This window comes from Anser brachyrhynchus, assembly GCF_964034855.1.
Source record: "Anser brachyrhynchus genome assembly, chromosome: 2".
NCBI classification, from domain to species: Eukaryota; Metazoa; Chordata; class Aves; order Anseriformes; family Anatidae; genus Anser; species Anser brachyrhynchus.
In genome coordinates, this window is record NC_137695.1 from 137964269 (window position 1) to 137989775 (window position 25507).

Here is a 25507-nt window from a genome sequence, read left to right on the forward strand (position 1 = left end):
GCTCCTATAATCTGTTTCTCATTAGAGCATGTACATTTCTAATACGAGGGCACAGGGTGGTTCTGTTAGAGCAAAAATAATGTGTCATTTTGGGGGCAAAATATTTCATGATTACAGCTAATACTTGAAAACTGCTCATTCACATTAATTTTACCACAAATTAAGGCTACTTATAAATGAATTTTCTTAAGTCCACTTTAGCTATGAGCTCCCACTGTATAGTAATAAGTTTTAAGAGTAGTTTATTAGAGACAGATAGAAATATTCAGAAGAGAAAGGTCAACTCAAGCAAGGGTGAATGCTGCTGTTACTAGCAGGTAGCATTAAGCCGTTTTACTACATGCAATATAAGAGGCATTTCTGCGAGAGCAAGATCACAAAAGAACTGCGGGAAGACCTGAAAGTCTAGAAATTGTACCTTACAGTGAGAAGCTGGAGATGTTAAAATCTCTTTCAGTTTATGCAAAGGTATGCCAGTTTATGCAAAATGATGACTCAGGCACAGCATACATATTAGGCTCAGATTTTTCTAATGACACCACCTTTTTGCCTTGTTTTAAAAAATAGTTCATTAGCAATTCAGTCCGAGTCCAAAAAAATTCAAAGTGAAAGAAAGCAAACACCTAGCTGTAAGGTTAGATAGCTACAGAAGCCACTTGCAGTCGTGGTGAATTCTCTATCATTTTGAATGTGTAAAACAGGACTTGGATGTCCTTCAAAAAGTAAAGGGTAATTCAAGCAGGAGGAATGGGTTTGAGGCAGTAGTTACAAGGGGAGGTTCTGTGCCATGTGCTATTCAGAAGAGTTGATTAGATGGTAATGGGTCTTGCTGGCCTTAAAAAAATCTGTGGATCTGCCAGTAAATTTTATGAGCACTTTCCATAGTGAAATGCCTCCTTCCTATTTAAATCTCACTTATTTCAAGCAGCATAGATTTTTCAATATCAAAAGCTCTGTCTTTAGTTTCAACACCATTTAGGTAGTCCCAACTACAATTAAAAATATACAGCTGTTGTTAACTTGCCAATTCCAGAATAAATTTGAATTGTGAAATAAAAAAAAATATTTCCAAAGCTCTATCCTACATTGACGAACAGCTTGAATTTCTTTATTTCTGCTTACTATCGTTTCTTCAGTATCTGTGATGCATTTTATTTGACAATGTTTTGTTGGTTGTCAGAAGCTCTGAATTGCTTCACACTGGCATAGCAGCTGATACTACATAGCACTTATATTTATCTTTCAAAAAATGAAGGCAAGGCAGCTTTAAAATAATTTCATATGAGTATTACAGTAAATTATCTAGAAACACTGGCATTTTGATTGTGTTTTATAAATCTGTAAGAAGTAAATTTTTTTCCAGCTCAGCACTCTACAAATACTAAATAATGCCATTAATATAGTAATTAAAAGTGAAATTAAGGTGTTTCAAACCAAATCATAAATTCTAGTGGTTATTGCACTTTTTAGCTAGTGGACTTCTTTTTCTTAAAGATATTTGGACACTGTTACTTCTGTGAATATCAAATGGTTGATTTTACTTCCTAGTTTTAGTTGCTTGCTCTTCAGAAAAGTTACAGGAGGTGAATTGAGGTAAAAGACCCCATCATTATATAAGTTCCTTCTCTAAGCAGACAAAATTCCTAAGTTTCAAAAATCATCAATAAATTTGTTCCTGCCACTCACCTTTTTTTAGCAGGAGAATATGCTCATTCTCAGAAAAGAAACACTGAAAAATATCTGACTGTGAATCTCATTTGGTTTTGGGGTGTGGTTGTTTTTTTTTTCTGGCTTTGTCTCTGAGGGGCATATTAATTCTCTATTGTTTATTGCTTAGGAAAGCTGAATTCTGTTTCTGTGGGTGGGAATATTCTTCTCATATGGAAGCATTTGCCATTTATTGATCCTAAAAAATCAAGTGTCCTACATTAGCACACAGAGCTCAGTGTTAACATGTTAAATATGCAGTTTGGAAGTACAAGTTACTTAAGCCTTATTCCTAGAACTGTCCTCAATTTCACCGAAGCTCCAGCAAATAATGAAGTAAATAGGAAAAAAAGGGGTTTAATTTGTGTTTTGTAAGGAAGCTGGAGGTGGAAAAGTGTTTGCCAATGAAAAAGTGTGAAAGTTAGATGCGATTCTCTCCACTTTTTTCGTTTCTTTCTGAAATTTGACTGTATGAAAAATGAGATACATTCACAAGGTGGAAATGTAGGGAGATTTCTAGCCAAATGTGTAATGACTGAATGGTTGTTCAGAACAGCAGCAGCAATATCTGTGGATTTCTGGATTTCATTCCTGGAAAACAGACTGTAATGGCATCAATATTAAAAGCTGAATAAAAAATAAACTGTTCAGTAGTTGAGCATTCCAGGAAGACCACTTGTAAACTACTCCTGATGGGAAGGGCACAGGTTAAAAGGATTAAGATCTGGCTTGCAGCTCTCAAAGTAGTTTCCTACATGAAGTCATATGTTGAGTGTTTCTACTAGGATTCTTCACGGATTGGTACATCCTCAAGTATTCAGAGTTTCCATCAGTGGTTTGGAATCAAGTTTAAAATCACAACTTATTTAAAAAGTGCACAAAACACAGCTGACGTAAATACTATTGGGATGATGAGAACAAGCTGATATCTGGGCAGGGCTTTATTTTTAGAAGGCTTTTTTTTTTTTTTCTTGGTAAAATAGACCCAACCTGATCCAAGGTGTGCTTACTTGATGCCTGTTTTAAGGAAGAAAGGAATTTCCTTCAGGTATCTCTTTCTTCATTGCCCACAGAGAGATCCCAGGGGACTAGCTTAGAGTAGATACCAGATATGCAGGCTGTTGATGTTAGGTGTGATGAACCTCAGCTCAAGAGAAGTTTTAGAGAATTATTTCGGTTGAGCAGGATGTTTGGAAGTCACACTGTCCAACCTTCTGCTCCAAGCAGGACTGTCTTCAAAATTAGATAACATTGCTCAGGGCCTTATCCATCTTGTGAAAATATCTGAAGTAGGGGTCCCACAGCCTCTCTGAGCAACTTGTTACATTGCTTAAACACCTTTATTGTGGGGAGGGGAAAAAAAAGTTAGGTCAGGTCTAGCTGGAATCTCTCTTATTTCTGCTTGTCCCTATTGCCTCTTCTCTTTTCTGTGTGCTATTTTGAGAAAACTTTGACTCCATCTTAATCACTCTTTAGTCAGTGGAAGACAGGAAGGGGGTGCCCTTTGGCCCTAAATAAACCCTCAGCCTCTTTATATTTCATTTGCTCTAGTCCTCTGGTCACGTCAGACCACTCTGTCCGGATGATTCACATCTCTCTTGTACTGGAGGCCCCCCAGAAGATGCAATATTTAGAAAAATCACTTTCTTTGACCTGTTGGCTACCCTGTTGCTTATGTAGCCCCACATTACTTTCATTGCCTCAACATCTCACTGACGACTCTTGTTCAGGGTGACCTGTTGAATTTTCTTAGGTCCTTCTCAGGCCACTTCTCCTGGGTTTTGAGCTCTCTGAGCTTCCAGCATATGAGCTGCTCCTTCCACAAACTTAACAAAGATGCTTTCCATTCCTGTTGACCAGGTCACTGCTGAAGATGAGAAGGGTATTGACCTGGTATAGACCACTGAGCACCACTCACATCCAGCCACCAGTTAGCCCTCAATCTGTGGATGGTTATCCTTGGAGCCCAGCAGTCTGGTCAGTTTTCCACCCACTTTTATTCCACCTCTCCAATCCATAATTTTCCTGAGGACAGAGGTTGGTTAGTTTGCCTGACTCTTAGTTCTCTGAATCCTGCTGCTATGTGTTTTTTGTTTTGTTTTGTTTTGTTTTTTTATGATGGGCATAACATTTGCCTTTTTCCAGTCACTGGGGACTTCACCTGATTGCCAAAACTTTTCCAAGATGATAGAGAGGAACCTCTCAGAGACATCGACCACCTCCCTCATGCAGCCCATCCAATCCCATCAATTTGTATATGCCCCATTTACTTAAACAATCCCTAATTTGGTCTTCCAATACCATGAGTAGCACCTGTTCCCCTTCCCTCCTAACCCTGCTACCAGGCAGAGACCTGAGAGTTACTTTAAAATAAACCACACTGATTACCATTACCTTCTTACTATTCTTTCATTACTCATGATAGCTAATATTGCTAATAATATAGCACTTTTTTTCCCAAGCAATCTGAAAGTTTTACATGGAAAGAAGGCTGTAAAGACATCTTGGCTGACTGTGCAGAGCATGTTGTGCATTTAAACCAAGTATGGTTTTGATCCAGGATCGGGAAGCTTTTTAGTGACAGAGCTTTAGATATTACTCAGAAAGCTCATCCCCTCCTTAACCGGCAAACACATCTCACTTTCATTTACAGGTGGCATTTTAGGTGTAAATGTCTGAGGCTTCTGAAGAATGCTTTTAGTGGTAGACCTAGCTGAACAAATACAGAGCTCAGAAAACATTTACAGAGACATCTTCCTCAGAGGAGCAAGTTCAAAATTACTTCAGTGGTAGTCTCTCCAGGAAATCTTCAACATTTATAAACTTCAGAATCGGAACCCTTCTAACTGTTCGTCTTCAAAACAGATTTTGCAGATGTGGTCTGCAGTGCTACTGAATTTCTGAGGAGCAGAATTTATTGAGCACCATGAATCTTTTTGACCAATTTTTCCCATTGGATCTCTCTCTTTCCAATGACGTCATGTGTGTTTTCATATAATAATTCCAGTCAATTCAGCCGTGGAAGAGTCACAGAAAAACACTAATTTTGAAAGAAACAGAATGCATGTTTGTATTTTGCAAATCCATGAGAAAGGACTGTGGGCTGCATAGGACTGCAAGACAGAAGGTACTGGGTTATTGTTCTGGCTCTGACATAAGCTGCCATCCTCCCCAGTTTCATGCTTCCTCAGTTTCTTTAATGATAACAGTTACCTGAGAGGTTCTGAGGAGCTGCTTTTGTCTGTAAGGTCCAATAAAGAAAAAGGAGTCTTTATTACCTTCCTTAATAATTAATCTGGTCCATCTTTGGCTTGAATCATCAGATCCTGCATTTATTTAGCACAAGAATAGCTCTCCTGATCAAACAGAATGTGAGTGCATGTAAAGAAAATAGCAGCTTATGTGGAAAGAGCTTCCTACAGATGTATTTTAGGGGCACATAAACAAATCTGTCAGCAAGGACAAAGCGTGCACCTAAATGTGAGCAGCAGTTTATTCAAGTCCTCCATCCGAAGAGCCAGAAAACCTCATTAAGAATTATTATCCATCAGGGCCTCTCCGTCCACAGCTCTCGGCTATTTGCAGCGCCTGTGACAGAGCGCTGTCTCAATCACCATGTAGGGCTTGGAAATCCACCAAAGAAAATGGGCACTTTTCCTGTTGCTTAGCTGGCTAAACTGGATTTTAAAACAGTTCGGTTCTATTAACCATATTAAACCCGAGCAATGACCTTCTGGGACAGCACAATTTCCGTAGTTGTTGCTGCTGTTTTTAAGGAAAGCTACAGTAAAGAAATAGCTGGAAGCAGGGATGTTCAGACTCTGGTATCCAGACTCCTGAAGGACTCTGTTTTACTCCTGAAAACATACAACTTCGTCTGCAGCAAAGAAGAGAGCAGGTTCGTTGTCAGTGGGCTTGGTTATCCATCTGTTGTTGGTAGGGATCATCCGTGTGTAAGAAAATGTTTATGGATATTAAAATTGGAAGCAGTTGAAAGCTACTGATGTGGCATTGTGGAGGAGAAAAAACATTTAGCAGTTTGTTTTTTCAAAGGTTAGATTCTCCATCCCTACTAGCAGAGACTTGAGGGTTTAGAGCATTGGCATTTTACAGCTATCCTGAATTCCCTCAGGGTGGGTAACGTGCAAACACGTCACCGGCTGGAAGCTACTGGAAGCAGCTTACAGAAGTAAATTAGAGATATGAGACAGAAAAACTAAAATTGTTTTTATATCTGAGGACAGAGGTTATAGTGAAGAATCATGGAGTGGTGTTACCAGAACGAGGAATGGATGTCTGCATTGCCTGTCTGCTTCCCCGATCCCCAAATCCAAAACCACAGCCACAACAAACAAAGCACAGTGGAAGGTGCTGGGAGTGGGCTGAGAAACATCGGTGTTCAGCTGCCCTCTGTGACCAGACAAATGGGAAGAAACAGAAACCAAACTTAGCACCAGTGAAGTAACCGATGTGTTTTTCCAAAATGTTTATGCTTTGTACTCCCTAAATGGGAAACTTCTAGAGGTAAAACTCCTAGTGTTATTTTCAATGCACACACACATAGCTGTTTATATGAAATATTTAGGAGCAGGACAAATACTTGATGTAAAGTTCTTATTTCTAAGCTGTTTGGGACATGCAGCATGAAGTTATTCCAGAAGTTTGCCATGCAATGGAGTGCTGCATGCAAGGTCCACTTGGGCTGGTGATCCTGAATTTCACTCCACCTTGCAGGCCAAAATTGGCCGTAGTCTTGGGTCAAGATGAGAGCCAGATAAAGTTTAGTAGACTGTAGTTATTTTAGAAAGGCATCCAAACAGACAAGATTTCAAAGAACCACAGAGCTGGCAAGAATGTCTCAAGAGATCCTCTAAACGTCCTTTCCAGCGCAGTCTCACTGATGCCTGGGTTGTTTCTTTCACGTTTCTTTGTGCTGTTCTTGAAGAGCTACTATAATGGAAACAGTCTCACCAGCCCGTCTGTCCCCGTGCTTAGGGAGGTTTTTCTAGTACCTAATCTAACTCTTTCCTGCTGCAATTTAAGTGCATTAGTTCTCTCTCTCCATTATGAACCCAGAGACATGGTTATTTCTTTCCTTTTGCAGCAGGCTTTTGTGTGAAGTTGATTTTTTCCTTTTGTGTTGCACTATTTTATACTTGCCCTTGCTGAACAACATCCTGTGTTTTTTTTCAAGCATCTCCACTTTATGAAGATCACTTAGCAAATTCTCCTCTTGCCCTCAGTGATGCTGCTGTACGTCCCTGCCTGATGTCACCCCCGTAGCACAGGCAGACTCTAGTCCATCATTTTGGCCTATGGGGAAAATACCAAACAACCTGTGGTGCCCCACTCCATGCAGCCTTCCATTCTTCTCTGTCCACGAGCACACTGTCCACCCTTGTAATGTACAGCATTTTCTCCGTCTCTCGTGGCATTATCATTAATAATGGTGCATTAAATCTCTTCTAGTGTCCTCAGAGATCAACATAACTTTGAGCTTTTGTATGTGTTTTATGGGATCAGAAAGTAAGTTCAAAGGGAGCCATCATGTGTATCGAGGACACAGGCTAAGGTGCTAGATCATACTATATTCTAGTAGCATCTGGATGTCGCAGTGCTTTTGTGACTGACATTAAAAGTATTGATCCTAAATTTATGTTTTGGTGTTTCTTCATCTGTAGAACACATTGCAGAAGGAATTTCTTTAAGTAGGTTAGGTCTTTATGATCTTAAGGAAAGAATGATATTGTAAAATACTGATTTCTATAAACAACATCTATTTTGATGAGATTGTAATAGGAAGTAACAGAATGGTGAGTTCCACTAAGAACAAACATTTAGTTAAAATCTTGAGCAAAGATAGAAACTGTTTTTTTTTTTAAGTTTTTGTTTCACATATGTATCAAGTCATACAAACGTGCATGGTTGGACTTTATGATTGGTTTTACTGCTTTATTTCACTTTGTGAGAACAGTTTGTGGTGTCTTTTATTTTCATCTGTTTGGAGTTGGAAAGAATTAAAAAGCAGAGTTGTGTCATTTATTGCAAAATGAAAAGCCCAGCTTTCCATTGTAAGGATGCCAGTTCTCTGCAACACGTATAACTGCAGCAGTTTAATATGGGATACAAATTATTAATTTAATCAAAGCAAACCAATCCTTACACTGTAGAAGCTACTCCAGAATTTGTTGCAAATGTGAACATACACCACCAAGCTAGTTACAGGTTTTATGAGATTGACCTGCCGTGTGTTAAGGTGGACATCTCCAACAAAACATAACCATCCTCTCTGGAAAAATAAATTAAAAGAATATGAAAGATGTATATGAACAGCACAGGAAAGGAAAATAGTCATCCTCTGTAGTACTGTATTATAGATGATGCTCTATTATATTATAGAGAATAACTGTTCACCTTTTCTTATACAACTGGAGGATCAGATTATCAACACCAACCAGAGAACTGACATAAGACAGAAGGACAAGCTCCTCTGGGCAATGCGTAATTGAATGGAAGAAATCAGCACCACAAGATGTCTTGGAAACCATGATCAAACATCAATTTTAAAAGGATGGACTACTGCATGGGAAGAAGGCCCAGCAAGGGGTGTTGATGACAATGATATGAATGCAACTTCCTTTTCAAAAAGTCCCTAAATCGCAGGTGGCTGGGCAGATACACTGAAGGAAATCCCTCTGGTTCTCCCATTCTTTCTCACAGCACTGGCTGTTGCTACCAGGCTAATTGAAGCTGTGTGGGATTTTTTTTCCCCAGTTAGGCTTTTTTAACGTTCTAAGTAATGATAGTCTACATATGGTCTACATAGTGCCAAATAGTCTGGATAACCAGACTCAGCGGCCTTTTACAGTCAGTACAGTCAGTGGCCTTTTAGATGCAGGAATGTTTTGCTTGTTCTTTCAAGTGTTAGCATGTTAGCATGCTTCAACTCTTTCCCTTGAGCTTTTGACTCTGTACCGTGCAAATCTGAGGCTCTCTTTCTGCAGCTGGGTGTCTGTGGGCTCCACATGCAAGATCTGGCCCAAGCTGAAAGGCAGCGTGAGGCAAATGGGGAGGGGAAGGAGAGAGGGAGGATGAAGTGGCTGGGGCGGTGCTCGATGGATTCGTAGGCTTGCAGCTTTGCAGACTGTCTGCTTTCAAATGAAAACACCTTTTAGTTTGTTTCCAGATTTAGGCCAGAAATAAACAGGAAATGTGCATTATATCAGTGATCGATATTGATTCCTTGCTTGTTATTTCTGTTCCGTGCTTTAAAAACACTAACCTAATCTGCAAACACATGAGACCGTGCAGCAGCACACCTTCACTTCAGAATTACAGGGACTCTGAAATAAGCTGCACGGGTTTGAAATCACAAAATCACAGAATGGTTTGGGGTCTCACGAGAGCAGAGCAGAGGGGGACAGTCACCTCCCTCACCCTGCTGGCCACGCTGCTTTTGGTGCAGCCCAGGATACGGCTGGCTTTTTGGGCTGCAAGCACACATTGCCAGCTTGTGTTGATTTTCTCATCAACCAACACCCCCAGGTCCTTCTCGTCAGGGCTGCTCTCAACCCATTCCCCACCCAGCCTGTATTTGTGCTTGGGATTGCCCTGGCCCAGATGCAGGACCTCACACTCGGCCTTGTTGAACCTCACGAGGCTCACACAGGCCCACCTCTCAGGCCTGCCCAGGTCCCTCAGGATGGCAGCCCTTCCCTCCGGCGTGTCAACCACACCACACAGCTTGGTGTCATGGACAAACTTGCTGCAGGTGCACTCAATTTCACTGTCCATGTCACTGACAAAGATGTTACATAGTGCCGGTCCCAATGCTGACCCCTGAGGAACACCACTTGTCACTGATCTCCACCTGGACACTGAGCCATTGACCACAACTCTGGGTGCGACCATCCAGCCAATTCCTTACCACCAAGCGGTCCTTCCATCACATCCACGTCTCTCCAAGACAAGGATATCGTGGGGGACAATGCTGAATGCTTTGCACAAGTCCAGGTGGATGATGTCAGTTGCTCTTCCCCTACACACCAGTGCTGTAACCCTGTCATAGAAGGCCACCAGATTTGTCAGGCACGATCTGCCCTTAGTGGGTTAATAATAAATAAATAAATAAATAAAGTTGTTAGTATCTTTTCACTCGTATTTCAGAGCTGAATTAAATCCTCCTGTACATGGTACAGATGTCACCAAAAGAAGTCTTTGGAAAAACACTGCTGAAGGCTGAGCATTGTTGTTTTTCTTCCTCTCAGACCCTATCTGGTGCATCTTACAGACTAACTCAGGCTGCTCATCACGTCAACAGTAGTCCCCGGAGACACCAGGCAGCACTGGTGCAGGTGGTACCTACCTGGTTTGTACCATTTTCAGACAAGCCATAGTGCTTAATCCTTTTGTCATCTGTTCACAGCCTGTACACAGCAAGCTGCAGGGAGGCTCCTGAGCTGCTTGCACAGAAGTGCCACTGTCAGCCTTGAACAACGCACTTCAAGGCTGGACATTTCAGGACTTAGTCACCTGCAGTAGCTTGTCGTCTCAGCCTGAGCTTCTAACGTCTAACTAGGAAGCAGATTTCATACGGCAGCTAAAGCTGATCAACATGTTTTGAACATCATGATGTTGAAAACATCCCAGATTACACACCTGTAATTTTAACTCCTTAAGATGTGCTAAACGGGAAGCATTGAGAAAAGTTAATTAGTCCGCCCGCCTCTTCCTTCACTTGCTAATTGCTACGAGTACTGTTCCTGTCCACCAAAAGCTGCTGGCTAGCTTCTAGGGCAGGTGTTCATGTGCATCGCAATTAAAAGCACATAAATTGGATGCTGCTGAAGCCTCCAAGTGCTCTGCATTTATGCCTCTTGTTTTGGAAGATTTGGGAGAAGGAAGGGATCATCACTTGTCATGTGATGTGCAAATGCCATTTGCTTTCTTTCTTTTTTTTCCATGCAGACCCTTGCTTTTGGTCAGACAAGTAGCTACCAAGAAATCTATTCACGGTAAAACAGTTTTGAGACATGGTGCAGTGTTTTTGAGAACATTACTTTGGGGCTTTTAAAAGCTATTTCACTCTGTATATTCAGCCTAGCCACAACTTAATGGCACTCTCCCTTGGCCCAAGGGGTGACTTAAGGTCTCTTGATCAGCGAGCAAGCAGGACGGAGCTGTGTCTGGGACGTATCCCTGGTGGTCACGTCCCTCTGCCAGCAATCCTTGGGGTTCAGCTAAGAAAGCAAAGAAACTCTTCTTAATAACCCAACAGGTCTGGACGCTCCTGGCTCTGCCTCCCCCAGCTGTGAGCCTCCTTCCCCGCCGCTGGCCAAAGCTCCTGCTTGCAGCTCTCCTTCCCTGGCTCCCTGCACATCGCCCGTGCTCGCCCCCCTTCTGCCTCAGCAAGCTGTGCAAAGGAAAATCTGCATCCCTATTTTAGGGTTCAGCTTAACTTCGGTACAGTGGAGAGAAAGTAGAGCATCCTTTCTCCCGAAGAGAAATAGGGCAGCATTCAATGTGCATCCTCTTCATGGATAGCGTTATTCCAGGCCTTTTGCTTCTTTTCTGTGGTCGTTCTCTTTTTCTTTTTGATTTGCAGTGCATTTTAAATTCATTGAGACAGGAAAAAGTGTGATTGCTCTTTCACTGCTTCAAGAAAAGGATATTTGGCTGCTCCATTCACTGAAATAGATTGCTGTAGAGGCACTCTGGGTGCCTTTTCTAATTCCAGTTAAGCCTTGGGCTCTTGGTACACAGCGCAAGACAGAATCTAATTATTGAAATAATTATTATTGCCTTCTCAGCTACGGTGTGGTTTTTAAAACCCTGAGCCACATTTGGAGTCCCAGTTCTGGACCCTGCTGGCATCGGAGGGAAGCGATTGCAGTCTGTCAGCCCAGAACAATGCGACTGTACTCACCTGCAATGAGCTACTCATTTCAAATCTTCCTTGTGTATTTTTTGACCCTGAAAAGAATATGTGACAGCAGAAAGTTTCCCGTTCTTCAGTCAATGCGTTGTGATTTCAATGGCTGCATTTTTGAAAAGATGGCATTTTTTTTTCACCTCTTCTGAGGAATCTGATACTAGCTGAGGTTGAGCTTGGGCTACACAGGACTAATGAGACCTACCTTTTTTCTTCTATGTCAGTCCTTGTAGGAGTGGGAAATAGAAAGTATTCAAGCAATAATCAGGCAAAACTATTTTGCAAAAATGATTTTGCAACTACAGATCCTAAAGAGACAAAAATCAACCTTTTTTTTTTTCTTTCTTTCTTTCTTTCTTTTTTTTTTTTTTTTTTTTTTGTTATCAAATGCCTGACAGTTTTAAAGAGAGGGTGTAAAAGTAAAATAAATATTGGCAAGAGCATTAAAACTTTTTCATTCAGATGTTATTTTTAAGTAACACCTTTAGTTCTAGCTTGGCTGAGTAGTCTTTCCAGTCCTTTGAGTTTATAGCAAGATACAGATTTAGCATTCTCGGCTCCTGAAAGGTTTTTAATTATGTGTGGGTTGGTATATGTGTATGTGCTTGCTGTGTCAAAATATGTCTTCACTGCATGGATTTGAGAGGAACCAAATGCCTTACTCATATCTGCTCTTTTCCAAGGAAACGTGAATGTTTGGCACGTTTTGGTAGACCGTAATGTTACCTATATTCTCATCCTTTTCTTAATGGTGAAATTAGAGTAGCAAACCTTTTCATCGATTTAAGAAGTGTAATCAAAATCAAGGTAAGTAGGTGAGGATAGGGATCTAAATCCAGCAAATCTGGGTTTAATGTCCCAGCTGTCTGTCAAATTGGATTCTGGTTATGAAAAGTTGCACTGAAAGTTGCACTTTCTCTCCTGTGAAAGGCAAGTACAGCAATGCAGAGATTAAGATTTTTTAATGGAGTGTAATACAGCTTTCTCCATTAAAATAATTCTAAACGTTTTGTAATAATCTTGCATAGGTCACATCACTTGTTCTGGGCTGCTCCCAATCACTGGCTCTTTTTCCCTTCTGCATCGGGCTGTGGATGGTTTTTGAAAGCAACCCCATAAAAAGCTTTACAAGAGGGCACTTGCCCTTGATTTCTTTGTCTTAAACTCAAGTCCAAGTGTCTTTGATTTATACAGCTGTAAACACTGCTCTAAGCTTTAGCACCGTCACGGTATATCAGAAGGGTGCCAGGGAGTGTTTAAAGTAATAAAGGTTCGTTTACTTAGCATTGCACAGAGTGTCACTGTTATCAGATTAGCTACGTTTATTGCATCACATGTAAAACATCGTGCCATTTGGAGCTACGCATGAAATTTCTGTAAAAGCTGCACCAAGGAACGTTAGCATGTAATTTAAAATGGGATCTTGGCCATTTTTATTCCCAAATGGTGAAAAATATGTATTGATTCTTGATTTGTGCAATAGTATAATTGCGATGGAGATAATTAGATTGTATCTGGAGGAAGATTTTCCAAGGTGGACTCACAGCTCAGCATGCAGGGGTGGCAGGATACACGAGTGCCATCTTCTGCTTCTGTACAGTTTCACCCAACCAGTTTTCTTTTTTAAAAGAACAAATTAATAAGAAAAAAAAAAGGTAGGTCCAGCATGTTCTGTGCATGGTAACATGAATACAGTACACCTATCTTTAGGCAAATGATATTTTCATTTACTGCTGTGATTGAGTTTCTGTCAACAAAAGGAAGCAACCTTTCAACTTAAAATTAATTGTCAGTATCTCTTAGGGATCTCTCTGAGCTTCATGACTTATCTTTTACTCTTAATATATTTGCATTGTGACAAATGACTCAGCCTGTTTATGCCATGGTAAACCAGCTGTCACATCAACTCAGACTTGCAGGAATAAAGAATCATACTAGGTAGGGACATTGCTTTATTTACCCTTTGTTTTTCTTATATTAGTAGTGCTGTGTGGATTAATCAGAGGCCACATTCAGCTAGTGATATGCTGCAGAGCCTGAGCAGGTGGAAGGAATTTCTTTGTTCCCCCCCTTAAAGGACAAATATCCTTGAATTTCTCCGTGTCTTTTCTGAGTGAAGCCCCGTGTCACTCCATGAAACATGAAAACAGAAAGGTTTTGAAACCGCAGCCAACAGTGTTGCAGCATGTGTCTTAACTATACCTGGATTCTTTTTTTTATTTGTTTTTAAAATATGTTGTTTCTTTGTAGCTTTTCTGAGAAAAATAGGAAAATTATTGGTCAAGAACATAAAAACATTAGTTTCAGGAGTGTGTTTTTTTTTTTCTTTCCTGGTTCTTGGTGTTCACAGCCTGTAGAACAATGCCATGTGTGTATCAGAATAGGGAGAATTAGTAGGACTTTGGTTTAGAAATGGCACAAAACCCCAGATCTGAACAACCCTGAACCTTGCGATAAGATCAGATCTGAACTTTGTTTCAAGTACCTCTCTGTTTTTCTATTAATAATGAACTAGTTAGATATACACGGGTTTGTAGATCAAATGAAAGAGGGATTTCATCACCAATATCTGGAGCATCTAACATTTATTAGGAAATAGCCTATATTGGTTTAGTATGTACTGTAGCTTAGTATGCATTAATCAGCATAACAATAGATAATATTAAGTATGTCATAGTCATGTTAAGTGTTGTCATAGTCATAGTTTTAAGTATTAAGTGTTGTCACAGTTAAGAGTTGTCATAGTCATAGTATTCTACCAGCCTTGTCTCGTGGTCCTGCAGATGAAATCCACCATCCCCTTCAAGTGTTCAGAGTCTCAATGGGGTATGACAGCAGAGAGGCAGCAAAAAACACTGCTTGTCCTGCTGGTGTGATTGTATAAATACACAGTTTTTTGTGCTGTATAAAATATAACCAGCTTGTAGTTTGCTTAGGGTGTGTTTTCCTTACAGTAGGGTTGGCCATTTTTCTTCATAACTAGTTCACCACCAGGATAGTCATTAACCGGCTTTGGTCATCATCTGGACAGATCAGAGCTCTGCTAAGCCATGTGCCATGAACTTTTCTAGGAGGTAGCAAATTGCTAGAGAGACCCTGCAGGAAGTTTGTGATTAAGCATCCAGTTGTGTTCGTGTCCGGGGCAGGTTAGAGCCCTCAGGGAACTTCAATGGAAAGCTGCACGTTTCCTCTGAATATGATGCCTCCTCTGGGAAGGCAGACCTAAAGGCTTGCATTAAATTGAGCTGCAAATTTGGCTTAGGAAATACCTCCGTTAAATGTGAAATACAGGGAAGCTTCCTGAACTGATTGCAAATGTGAGTATAGATGATTCCTGCAGACACATATGTTGCAAAAACGCTGATGCACAGCTCATTCCCCTGGATCCAGCTCCCCACATCAGAGGTTCAGGCCATCTGGGGGCGTGCGTGTCTCCCCTGATCGTCTGGGGATGTTCAGAGGTCGGTAGCACAGAGTTTCTCCGTGCAACAAGTGTCTACTGCTGAGCTCTGACAGCAAGCTCCGTGGCTAGCAGAGGGTGGCGAAGAAAGGACTTTAATGCTTTGGGTTTCTAAGCAGGTTTGTGGCATCGGCTACATGGTGCAGTTGCACAGTGGGTATAGAGATTTTGAAGAATGCATGTGATTAGGAAAGATGGTTCACGTGGGTCTCAGTCTCACTAAGCACTTCGCTTGACCCTCGTGTGTGACATTTAAAGGCTAATCAGTAAATCGCATGCTCAAACTTTAACTGCTTCGCAGAACTGAGGCACAAATAAGTGCATGAAGATGAATCCTAGATTAGAGAAACTGCCAATTTTGCAGTGACTTGCGTCCATCTTAAGCAGTATTTAAAAGAGAATGCGAATTGTAAAAGATTTATAAATTCAACAACCAATTTAAAACTATCAGCTTTGTTAAGTAGTCTCTACATAATATATGTAGTCACATACCTCATTTTAAAGAAAGCACAAATGAAATAAGCTGTATTAAAATATACAGAATAGATACCTACAGTTAATACAGGTATATAATCCCAAACTGAAGTGCCCTGTCTACCTAAGGATCTGTGAGTCATTGAGCAGGGCGGTGACAAAGCCACAAGGGCAGACCTTACAGCGGCCTTCCAGTGCCTAAAGGGGGCTACAGGAAAGCTGGGGAGGGACTCTTTGGCAGGGGGTACAGGGATAGGACAAGGGGGAATGGCTTTAAACTAAAAGAGGGGAGATTTAGATTAGAAGTTGGGAGGAAAATCTTCACTCAGAGGGTGGTGAGGCCCTGGCACAGGCTGCCCAGAGAAGCTGTGGATGCCCCATCCCTGGAGGTGCTCAAGGCCAGGCTGGATGGGGCTTTGGGCAACCTGGTGTGGTGGGAGGTGTCCCTGCCCATGGCAGGGGGCTGGAACTGGGTGGGCTTTAAGGTCCCTTCCAACCCAAACCATTCTGTGGATGTGTGATTCTATAAGGACTCCAAGGACAAAAAAATATGAAAGTAGTAGGTCAGTGTGGCTTATGAAGAAAGAAGTCATGACTCACCCATCTAGTAAAGCTTTTTTGGAGGAGTTTATACCCATTTTTGTAATTGGATCTGGTCAGCAAAGTACAGTTCAGTTCTCAAAAGCCCCAGCATCAAAGACCTTTAGAGAAATAAATTACTGGGAGGTAAGAGGTATTTCCCTCTTGCAGAGTAATATCTGACTGAAAGGAGGTAGAAATAAAATGTCAGTTTTCAGAATGGAGAAAGAGCTCTGTTAGGCTGCCCAGCAACATTTTCGGAAAACTTTAGGTGATCGCCTAGCTCAATGTTAGCCACAAATGGAGCGAATAGCAAGTTGGCAAAATTTACTGGTGCCTACTCCAAATGTTTCACATACAAACTGAAGCTGTGAAAATGTGACAGTGATCTTGTAATAGGAAGTGCTTAAGTGATAAAACACCCAGTGGCATTTCAGTGCCACCAAACGCAGAGTAGTGCGGTTTGTTACGCATGTGCTGTGCATACATGAAAACAGGATCCAGATTAGTTATTTTCAGATCTGCAAAATCAAATCAAGATAATTGTCTGAATTGTCAGTTCGGTAGCCAGGCACAGTGAGAAGCACTGAGCTGTGTGCTGCAGGTGGAGAATCGGCGGAAAATATCAATGGGTCTGTGCTGTGGGACGCTGCAGTTACATCACACTGACTTTTGTAGGCAGTTTTGGGCTTCTCGTCACAGGAATGATGAAGCAGGATGAGAAGAGGGACAAGAAGAGTCACGGCAGCCTGCATCCTCAGAGGTATTAGTGGTTTCTGTGTATGAGGACTCTTCAGATTGGAAAAAACTGCTGAGGTAGTGTATGCTAAAAACATATGAAAGCATCAACAGTATGAAGAAGGTCGAAGAGGAAAGGCAGGGCACCGCTGCTGCAGCTCCCAGCACAAGAACCACGGTGTGCCCACAACACGATGGGCACACAGTGCATTGCCACGGGGAGCTTTGGGGGGCAGAGGTGTAAATAAGTTCAAAAATGGGATTGGTAAGTCTGTGGAGGATCACTCCAGCAGTGGTGCTCAAAACACACTGGGCTGCGTGCAGCTTTCTGAGGTTATAGTGTCTGGAAACATCCAGCCAAATGGCATGGGGTACTTTCCCTACAGGGAGGATAGGTGGAGGAAGAGCTTCCAGTGACCTTCATGGGTGAAGCTTTGTCTGTTTATTCCCCATCGAGGGCAGTTCAATGTCAGAAACCGGTCAACCTGCGTAGAACTAGTTCCTTCTCTGAAACCTCATTTTCTAGGATTTTATGCAAGTGTAAATTGAATCCCCAGCTGCCACCATTCCTCCACCTCAACGAGTGAAAGGTTAATACGCTGCAAACACAGCCGTGATAATCCTGAGCTGTAATGTAGTCTGTTTAGTGTATCCAGAGGATTAATTCTCAAATGCATTAAGCAAAATAAGAAATAGTGCACACTTCATATTGTCTCCCTTACACTGTAGTCTCATGTAATTAGCCACTGAAACAACTGACTGAAAGATTTCCCTCTGCTTTCTTGTTTGAGTCATGAATTTTAAAGACTTTTGAGAGAATGACTCAGGAGGTGAAACAGCAGGACTTCTGATGTTATTTATAAAATCCGTACAGGAAAGTATTTCAGTGTCTGTAGCCATGAAACTCGGGCAACTTAACCTGTAATATCATCATTTGAGACTAAATGACAGGAGAACGAATGCTGTCAGCGCCTCACTAAACAGCATTAACATTCTCCATTGTCTCTGCCTGCTTGAAAAATGGATAATGAAATAATTGACATTAAAACCAGCTATCAACTACAGGTTGTCCCGTGAAAGAAGAAGTTGGAATGTACACTAAAACACATGCAGGAACCATCTGCACTAATAGGATTTTCATTACAGTAATAGCTCTGAAGACTGCGTATAACTGAGGGCAGCTCACAAAGCATCTGGGCAACACCAGCACGAGCAGCAGGATGCTCCTCAGGGCTTGGAGCACAGGGGATGCAGTGGCATGGGGTAGCCCTCCAGCCAGCCCATCCTAAACAGAGGTAATATTGTAGGAGATTTACTGCCTTAAGACTTGTGATGTCGCTGGGTTTTTAGAAAGACATCAAATGAAAATAAAAAATAGGCTAAGAAGTTTTATTCCTGTTCAAATCTTTTATCTTTTTTTTTTTTTTTTTATTTCCTTGCTAGCTCTTTGACACATACCCTTTTGAGGAAAAATTGTGTCTCCCCACCTCTTCCCTGCAGTTTTGACCTTTCAAAATGTCTAGGGCAGCAATGCTCCAGCTATGAGAAGTGAGAGGCTATTGATTCTGTTACTGTATGGGCATATACGTACCCCCACACCCCCATTTCAGAGGGAATGTGGGAGCACAAAGCAGAGTTAGCACTCTGGTGTAAGTAGGAAAATGCTCTTGTCTTCAGCATTTTATATTTTCCTGGTACATAGCAGTTTTTAACTGCATAATGATTGTGATGTGTCCCTTTGCCTCTTTTTTTCTGAGTACTCAGTGTAAAGAACATATATGTATTTCATCAGGTCTTGCTTTATTTCCAAGCCAGTGTATTTTTTGTACGTTTCTGAATAGTGCCGTTAATGTTAAAAAGGTCTGAAATTGGAATAAATTTGGTAGTCAAGGAGTTTTACTTATGTCTTATGGAAAAACCAGGAAACAAAAGCAATCTTCAATAGATGAAAAAAGGAGCCTGTCTTTTGTGGACAGGAAAATCAGTGCAGAAATAAAAATAAAGTTTCAGATCAGGTATTTGTATTTACATCTTGCTATCAGCAGTTCTTTTGATAGCTTGCAGGTTTGTCTTGACACTAAGATGAAGCTAGAACAAGTAGGTACTTGGAATGTGTGAGATGTGCACATACAAGTAATCTTGCAAAGCTTTTTTTTTTTTTTAGCTTCATAAACTTTTGGAAACATTGGACAAAATATCCTCTGTTGAGGCATTTCCAACTTTGCTGTTAGGAGGTAGTATAGCTTGCTCAACAGGGCACTGGTCTAGGCTCAGATGTTTAACATTTATTCCTTTCTCAGCTGCTGTGAGAAAATGAATGTGCCATTTCATCTCTGCATGCCTCTCTCACCCTGCAGTCCCTCTGGTCTATTTAGAGTGTATGCTCTTCTGAGCTGGAGTCTTTCTTTTTTTTTTTTTCTGGAGAGGTATATATGCTGTGTGAAACAGTGGAGTGGCAATTCTGTCATCCCCTCTAGGGACTACTGTAAAATGAAACCTAAAAAAGTTACACATTGCTTATATGTTGTTGTAATTCATTAACGTATTAACTTCACTATATATGGCAATGTACACGTAGAGGTCAGTATCCCAAAGATCTAACCGTAGTATTGAAGACCCAGCACACCCAAGAGACCTTACACAAACATTGGGGAATTTCCAATTTTATCTGGAAGTTTAATGGAATAGTTGTGTGGCAAAGTTTTCTTGAAAGCAAAAACAACTGTGAGGTCATTGACAGGGCTGTACAGCAGACATACTGACTTCAGGATTCACATTTGGCTTCCTTCGGCCAAATTCTATGTGGTGTATTTATAAAAATGAAAACAAATGTAGGGAGGAATTTAATGCAAAATACTTTGCATTGAAAAATTACTCTGTAGATATTATATGCTTTCCCCCTTGAAGATACCTGGGTTTTATGGAAACTACCTTTCCAATCATGCTCATAATAACTAATTTTCCAGTCATCGTTTGCACAAATGAAAAATAATTTTAATGCTAAAATATCTGGCCACAGAGTAATTCCAGTGATGACTTATTACAGCAATGTATATGAAGGCAGCAGTGTGTCTGACTGTGACTGACAAGAAGCAGTGGTCATAACTGACAACGCTCATCATTCATTTTGTGATTCATTCATCCTCTTCCTGCTACAGCAATGTGTCATCTTATTAAGTTGGCAAGAAAAAAATGTGCCATACACTTTATTAACACGTGAAGAATTGGTGTTTAATGTAGGTACGTTGTAAGTCAGGTAAATATTCTGCTCAGCAGCCAATTAATATTCACAGTGTGCATTTCATGCTGAGATCAGAAGCCAGAAAGGCCGGGCTGTTTTTCAGAATTCCTCAACGCATGTTTGTGGATTTTCATCAAGATACTCTTACACAGCTGATTACTGAAAATACATTGTCAGTATCAATTACCAAAGCAGCTGCTTTTACCTGCCTTATGCAGCGCATCAAACTGTGTGTAAAATAGCTGGTTATGCAGCGACTCGTGAAAGGAGTTTAAGACATGAAGGAGAGAACTGAAGAATTTCACAGAATCACAGAATTGTAGGGGTTGGAAGGGACCTCGAGAGATCATCGGGTCCAACCCCCTGCCAAAGCAGGTTCCCTGGAGCAGGCTGCCCAGGTAGGCGTCCAGACGGGCCTTGAATATCTCCAGAGAAGGAGACTCCACAACGTCCTTAGGCAGCCTGTTCCAGAGCTCCGTCACCCTCACCATGAAGAAGTTCTTTCGCATGTTGGTGCAGAACTTCCTGGGCTCCATTTTGTGGCCATTGCCCCTTTTCCTTTCCCCACAAACCACTGAAAAGAGGTTGGCCAAATCCCTCTGTCTCCCACACTTCAGGTATTTATAAACATTGATAAGATCTCCTGCAATGGACACACCATTTGTTTATGGTGCGTCCATTGTAGGAGATGCCTGAATTAGCCAAGGAAATGGCACCAAGGGTTACAGAGTCACACAGAACGGGTCAAGCTGGAGGGGATCTCTTGGGACCATCTGGTCCAACGCCCCTCCTCGAGCAGGGTCTGCTACAGGAGGTTGCCCAGGGCGGTGTCCAGTCAGGGTTTGGGTATCTCCAAGTATCTCCAAGGTACTCCAAGGATATTCCACAACCTGGCCGGATGACCTGTGCCAGTGTTTGAACACCCTCATAGTGGAAAATAAAAAATAAAAAGGGGATTCTCATGCACAGATAGATTTTCTTGTGTTTTATTTTTCATGTGCCCATTGCCTCTTCTCCTGTCAGTGGGTACTACAGAGAAGAGTCTGTCTCCCTCTTTTTCATCCCCCTTCCATTTGGTACTGAGGAAATCTCCTGAACAGTCCCAGCTCTCAGCCTCTCCTCCCAGGAGAGCTGCTCCAGGCCGTTAATGATCTCAGCGGCCCTTCCTCTGACTCTCTCCATCAAGGAGCTCCAGATGGATAGATGCGGTTCCTAGGGATGATGCCCCCGGTGCAGCAGCACAGAAGGAGGCGAATATTACTCCTGCTCCATGAGGTAGCCACCATCTGGGAGCAGGAACAAGATCCCGATGGCATATTCGTGACAGTACCTTAGGCAAGTCACAAACAGAGCAAACGGAGAGGGCAGTAGGGTTTGCAACGGTAGCAGCAGCAGGACGGCAGACAACAGTTGTTATATTTGGTTGTTGCTTCTGGTGACAGTGACCGTAATTCACATTAATAAAATGACTGCTTTGGTGCAGTTTTACACCGTTGCCTTATTTTTCTCACTACTGCATGACAGTGATTTGATTCATGAAGAACGGCTTGTGCATGGTGGCAAGGCTTGGGAGATGGCTAGTCTTAAAGGAAGGTGCAGCACCTGGGGAAGGTAAGACAGGTTTATATCTGAGGGGCTGGTTGAACTGTGTGTAGCAGGCCTGCAATGCTTAGGATCAGTGTGCTTCCTAGAAGTGGGGGTGGATCGCAGGACACCCGCCTGCTGTGCTAAGGGAACCCCTGTGATTAATGATTTTGCCAGCTCGGATGACACCTGTATCACTCTAAACCCTCCAGTGCAATTTGGGTTTTCAGCAGGCATTTGATCACAAGAGACCATATGCTGGTTGTACATGTTTTTAAAAATATTACCTTTGTGGAGTAAGTTGGGCAGGTGCTGCACAAGGGACGCTGCTCTGCAACTGAGCACAGAATCAATTTCAGCAGCAGCTTGCTCACCTTCACTAATAGGCCAGGTATAAGGAGGTGATCTCAGGAGCTGAAAGCAGCAAAACAAAACAAAAAACCACAGCCCTCACAACAAAGAAAGCCAAGCTGCGAAGTTGGAGGCATCAGGTGGTTATTTGCATCTGACCAACTTCTGCGAGCATTTCCCACAAATGTCAGCCAAGCAAGGCAGTGCCTCGCTGCATCGAGGAGAAGCAGGCTGAGCGTGCTGTAGTTCCCTAAGCACACTCATGGTCCTGCCAAAGGGCAGGCTGCTCCAGACAAAAGGCATTTCTTCCATGGCTCCTCCATCAGACCCATGCCAGTGGGTCCCCCCAGGCACTGGGGGTCACGAATGGCACTAAATATCTGCCTTTAGGTAGCTGAACTGCACCACTGTCCTAAAGAGGCATTCCTGCTACTTTGTAATGGAATTATGAATTAACTGGGTGTTATCTTACTGAAACTGTAAATGATTAATTATTTTCAGCTTTTGATTTCCAGTATTTCTGATTCAGTCAAACAATAAGTACAGCATTTTTGGCAGCTGCTTTTAACATTCCCTATTTTCATGCCATAACATTTACTACATCCAGCTAGAAGTAATTTCTCAGTAAATTCTTTATTGGCCAGCAGTGTTCCTCATGTGATTTGCATCACTGTAAATGTGAACAGACTGCAAAAGGCCGATTAAAGGGGGTTGTTTGGCAAACATCCCCTTTCTCTTTATGGGTGTTCTTGCTCTGCAATCTGGAACACAAGGAAAGTAGCAAAAGACCATAAAGTGGGATAGTGGAGCACCAAGCCCATCACTTGTTTTTCTCTTTGAGTATTGTTTCCACCTGGAAATCAGAATTAAATACGTGATGCATACCTACATAATGCCTCCCTTCTGAGGATTTTTAAGTACTTAATTAGACCTTTCAGCACTCTTGTAAGGCTGTATGCTATTCACTTTGTAGGTGGCTAGCATGGAGATGGGTGAATAATTTATTGGCAGATTTATGAGGCATGGCTACTCATCTGTTTTACTTGACTGCTAGCTTATGCAGCTTGCAAAAATAAACCTCCATTTGTTACTATCTGTTGTTCCTGAGGGAAATGTCACCATCTAAACAGTAACAGCAACAACAAAAACTTAGATCATTTAAGTGAAAAAAGAATTGGCAAATGGAGTTTTGAACTTTGTATCTAGATTTTTTTTTTTTCTGAATTCTCACTGTGTTTAAAACTTCTGGAATTGGCAAATTTGGCTTCCAGATAGACTTTGTTTGAGAAAGGTTAATAATATAGTGGCTATGTGGGATCCAGTATGGTCAGCCAGCCGATCTATGTTGAAATCTTACTGTCTGAAACATTATGCAGAATTCTTCTCTCCCTTTCTCCTATATTCTGTAGGATGACTGTTTATATTCTAAGCATTTTTTCTTTTGTTAGTGTTTTAGAAAAAGGGCTGTAGCATCCTGCTGACTTTATTTAGGTAATTCGACATGACTGCAGTCTGCAGAGTATCTCAGAACTTCCCTCCTCACAGTCATCTGCACAGGTTCATCTCAGTCCTGGATGCATTTGCTGGTGAAGGGGCAATATTCAGCATCTTCCCACAGCCTGGCGACCTCTGGAAGCCATAAATATCTTCTGGCAACTCACATTAGTACAGGGGAGCCTCAAGTTTGGAGTAGGAGACATGAAAATTGCTTGCAGTTATACCTGTGCCTGAGGGTGTATCATGTCTAGAGGCTTGTGTGAGGTGCTCGCCTGTGAGCTTCTCTTGTATTCAAAGCTAAGAGTATAGATTTTCACTTTTGTTTCTGATTACATAGGATAAAACTACTTTTGTGGGGTCTTTTCATTAGTTTCATAAGATGTTTACAGGTCAGTGGCTCAAATGATAGCCTAAGACATCGAAGAAACAATGTGGCCAGTTTCGGAACCCTTCAATATTTTCTCTGCTCACACACTCCCTGACAAATCCTTCTGCCAGAGTTCTTACACAGTAATTGCTGATGTCAAAGTTAGATCATTTTCTGATTTTTAAATCAATTTAGAGAAACAAATCTATTTCAGCATTTTGGGGAGTTAAACATTACAAAGGGAAGGGTATTTATCCTTGTACCATTCGCAGAGAAAAAACACTACTCTCTAAGTCCATAATTACTATGATTAGTGGAATGTCTACTACAAATTCCAGACAACAAATTTTTACCCTGAGTCTTATAAAAATGTTCAAAAACTATAATGGATTTTCCTCAGTGACTTAACTCATAATGCATCTGTAGGGCAGAATTCCATCAGTTAAAGAATTTATCATAGTTCAATTACTTTATGGTTGTATATATTTAAAAGAATTCAGAATAAAATTTTAAAAGTGAGTATGAGTTGGCATAAATTCAATGCTAAAATTATTGGAACATATTTCAGCACCTGTAACCAACCCAGTGACTTCAGTGGGATTGCATTGGTTCAAGTCGGTGGCAAACAAGTCTCTTAAGAGCAAGAAGAGACTCTTAAAATGAAATCACAAACTGTATAACCATATGCTGCAGCATTTGGTCTTTCTCTCTTATGAAGGGATCTTCATTCCATATGGGATGGACTTATAAAATGTGTTACCTTTCTTTTCTTTCGCCCTAAAATAGCAGTGAAAGAAGCAGTCCAGGTCAGTTCCCATCATGGCAGTAATTGCGTAGCGAGAGCTGGACTGTGTCCAGAATGACTATGTGAGCAATCAAAACATATGTGTTGTAGGAATGTATGGTTATGCTGTGAGAAATGTTGGTTTCATTCTCTTCAAAGGCTTCAGGCATCTCAGTGAAACCAATAAGGATCATAATAGTAAGTCTTACGAACACACGTGAATTTATCAAAGCCCTCATCATCTGATGCTGATTTTCTACTCCGTGTAAATAAATATATTAATATTTATTTATTTATATGAATAATTTATTTCATCTTTATAATCAAACAATCCTGTTTTTTTCTGTATTACTTGACAGAGTAGGAGTAATCTCAGTCTGTATTTCTGACTGGAGCCTATAGCTCTTACTCTTGAGCTTGTATCAGAATTTGTTTTCTCAGTTCCACGACTAAGCAGGGAGTAGGGATCTTCTGTGCTAGGTGCTTCCCACACAGAGAGCTGTGGACCTTCTAGCCCTGATCAGCTTGTACAGGAAATGAATCAACACAAAGGAGTTACAAGCATTGAATCAGAGTGGTGTTGGCAAATAGCATATTTTCAAATTTTTGTGTGGAGTTCTGTTAGGATGGGAGGGTTGTTGAGAGAAAAACAAAGCAGATGGAAGCTGATAAAATCATAGAATCATAGAATCATAGAATATCCTGAGTTGGAAGGGACCCTTAAGGATCATCAAGTCCAACTCTTGATACCGCACAGGTCTGCCCAAAAGTTCAGACCATGTGACTAAGTGCAC

At 41.4% G+C, this 25507-nt stretch overlaps 1 protein-coding gene across 10 annotated transcripts in view; it reads left to right on the forward strand.

The window, feature by feature from the left end:
* The window catches only part of CPQ (carboxypeptidase Q), a 358649-nt gene that overhangs the window by 133294 nt on the left and 199848 nt on the right, over positions 1 to 25507 (forward strand). The window lies entirely within an intron of this gene.